Source organism: Limulus polyphemus, unplaced genomic scaffold (genome assembly GCF_000517525.1).
Source record: "Limulus polyphemus unplaced genomic scaffold, Limulus_polyphemus-2.1.2 Scaffold306, whole genome shotgun sequence".
NCBI lineage: Eukaryota > Metazoa > Arthropoda > Merostomata > Xiphosura > Limulidae > Limulus > Limulus polyphemus.
Genome location: NW_013665916.1, coordinates 329,797 through 333,473, shown reverse-complemented (window position 1 = coordinate 333,473; position 3,677 = coordinate 329,797). Strand labels below are relative to the sequence as shown.

The window sequence follows — 3,677 nt, the reverse complement described above, 5'->3', positions numbered from 1 at the left end:
ATATATATATATATATATATATATTTATTTATTTGTTCACAAAAACCTTCAATAAAGTCAAAATCCAAATCTAACTGGTTTATAACTATGTACGATTAGAATACTTGTTCATGCTTTACACTTTATAGCTTTAGTCTGAGATAAACTACAAACCTCTATACATTACTTGTGATTTTGTTAACCACTACTAGTTTTTATCAGATAATGATGATAATTTATTTTATAGCAACACAACCCATGCTAATAGCATACCAATTGAAAACAATGTTCAACATAGGAACTGATAGTACTGTGTGCTCATGTTTTGTGCACATTAAGTATTTCATGTGTTTTACTAATTTCACAAAATCAACCTCAAATTATTAAATACAAAGTATTAGGTTTTGTAAATGCTTGTTATGACTGAAAAAATATTAATTTTTACTCCCTCCTACTTAAGCACGACTCTCTCAAACCACAATAAAATCAAAAATGCCTTTTGTAAAGATGGTGATGCTTTTCTTAACCACATTATGAAATATTCTTTATAATTACCAAATTGTAATAGAAAATATGCAGTGGATGTTAGTTAATGTTAATGTAATGGCCAGTGCAGAATCTACTAGAAATAAATAAATTGTAAAATACTAAATTACATATTTCATTAAAGCTATAAATATTAAACTGAACCTATTCTAGTGCTACAGAAAAAAGAAAAACTTTAATAATTTAGTGTAAAATTTCAAATTTACATTTTCTAACTTTGGATAACAGGTTAACAAGTTCACATTGGAGATGGCAAATTATTGGCTTTAACTAATAAAGATTACATTTAAAAATTATTAGCTTAATGAATTAGTGTCACAAGTCCTGAAAATAACCAACTAATCAAAATTAGGATTTCCGATTATTACCGATTTTGATTATTCCACCTACCCAAGTAATTGAAATATTGACATTATGATTTCTCTTTATTATTTCTCTCATTAACTCAAGATCATTCAGCTTTGAGCCAATAAGTGAAGTGAGATACAACTGCAGACCTAAAATGTACTCCTTCTTAGTGGATTACATTACAGGACTTACCAACATGAAATTCACCTATCCTGCAATAGAACGCAAGGCACAAAAACTTGGCATTTCAAAGAAAATAATATTGATAGTATTGAAACATATATCTATAAAGCATGGGATGGCATGATTTCAGCAGGGAAAACAGGTTATTACACAACCAGCTACCAGTCACACATCGGATGTGGTGAAAAAAGTTTGTCACCAGAAGTGACTCAAGAACACAACAGTTTATTAAAGCTAAAGCAAGAACTTCCCTTGAAATTGTATGTAAATAATTCAAATATATTTAGGGCCAATTCCTACAAGTTATCTTTAGCCACTTGAAGTTGCATTCCACTTAAATTCCACTGTAGTGGCTTCCAGTTACACCCATTTCAATGAAGCATCTTTGGATTCCTAACATTAACACACTGAACAAATATTATCCAATATTTTCACAAATCATGCATAGTGATTTCAGTAGGTGAAAAGTTAACACTTGCTTTTATGCAACTGTGACAAAACAGATAAGTGGCTATGATTTAGAATAACATTGTATCAGCATATGCCAAAGCCAACCTATTCCAAATAACATTCAATCTATACAAATCTCTATTACTGATAAGACGCTGTTGCATACCTGAAATGTTGCATAACTTTTCTTGAATTTGGTCAAGTGTCCATCTTCATTTACCTTTACTGAAATATTTTACAGATTTTAAGTTCTAAAATGAAACATTTTCTCTAAAAATATTAATTAAAAGCTCAGTATTAAATATTGATTCCATCCTGAAAGGAATGAAAAGGTACTGTAATGATGTTGCCAAAGAATTTGTAATTTTATAATTGGCTGAGAGTTTTCAACAAGTTCTGGGGAATAGAACTGTTCTTTAATTTCAAGTAACTTTTGGCAAGGTAGTTGAAAAATTTCCATGAATTAATTCATAAACCACCCCTTTGTAGAATGGTGTCCTCATGGAATTCCTTGAAGTGGTCTAGAGATTCCAGGTGCCATTTGATAGAAAATTGTTTTAAAAGAATGGTGTACTCATGATTTAAGTTACTGTTCAAAAGTCTTATGCTGTATCCCATGACATCAGATCCTTTTATTCCACACTTTCCTAGTCAGTACTTTATGTGATTAACAATATGCTCCCAGCAGTTTATAATCACTAGTTCTAGAATGGTAGCATGAATAGCATTCTCTACTGATGTTTCACACTCAGTGCATATGGCAGTTTGTTCAATTTTGAATGTGGCATTAATATTTTTATTTTCTTACAGAGCAATTGATGTATATGTTCAGTTTTTTCTCTAATGCATCATGAAGCCCACTAGTTAAACTAGAGATTCTCTGAATGTAATATAGTAAACCTGTTGAATAGAAAAGTCTAGCTTAAATGTATGTCATGTGACAACATAAGAAGAACTACAGGAGACACAACAATCTTTGAAAGATTTGGCTACTTGTGTAGTGATTTTTGTACAGTTTTGTAAATTCATCCCTGTACTTTTTAGCATTGCCATCCCTAAATCATCCTTATTTTTTCACAATTTTTTTATTATGTGTATATCTTAATGTGTAGGTCACATAATGTATTGTGAATCATTTAAAAACATGATTTCTTTCATGAAAACATCTTAAAGTGTTTTATAAAATTAGAATGATATACCACTACCTCACCTTTACAAATACTAATAAATTGACATTCAAATTAAATCCTGAAGTTACATCAAAACTATTTTAGCAGTTCCCTCTGTTGACTGATTTAAAAAACAAGACATGTTACAAAACAATGAAGGCTATTTGCCCAACACTGCTCATCAGTTTGCTAAAGGTTTATTGGTTACATAACCTCATTAAGCCATTGTTTGAAGAATTCTAATGAAATTACATCTGCAAAACAGTTTGTCAGTTTATTTTATATATCCACATTCTCACACTATTATAGTAAAGTAAATAAAAAATAAGCTATTAGATGGTGAAAAGCATTCTATAATATTGTGCACATGCTGAATAAATTGTAACTAAATCTGTTTTTAGTATGTACTTTTAAAATACAGACTATACAGAACTGTTACAACCAAAAATAATCCACTTCATACATGAGAAAATCTCATTCACTCTATAAATGTAAATTAAATGTCACACTATTCCCGATGAATAAAATAATATCAGAATCCTCTGTATATTTGAGATTTCACTATGTTTAGTGATTTTCCATAAATACCTTCAAGCAGCTTTTAAATAACATAGTTCATTTCTTTAAGCACAGTTGTTTACATACCAAAAGGCCAAAGTGATTTGTTTGTTCTAATTACTAACAGTCCTCTGAATACTTTTCCTGGGTCTATCTTTGACTTTGGGCATTACCATTAAAAAAAGTATGAAGTATTTATTAAGTATATTAAGTATTACCTTTTAATTTTTTAGAATTATTAAGTATTGATTCTATACCATGTATATGTATGTTGTTGACAAGTAAATATAAAAAAATATGAATTTCCAAAAACAACTCTCTATGACAAATCATTGTAATAGCAAACAGAAATTATTTTCAAGGGAAATCAATTTAATATATTGGGACAGAAGCCTTGACTGAAACATAAATATATATATATATATAATACATATTGTTGCGTCT

General features: G+C 29.4%; 1 protein-coding gene across 2 annotated transcripts in view; it reads right to left on the bottom strand.

Annotated features, from left to right (window-relative positions):
* The window catches only part of LOC106457243 (sulfotransferase 1C4-like), a 26,088-nt gene that overhangs the window by 19,850 nt on the left and 2,561 nt on the right, over positions 1-3,677 (bottom strand). The window lies entirely within an intron of this gene.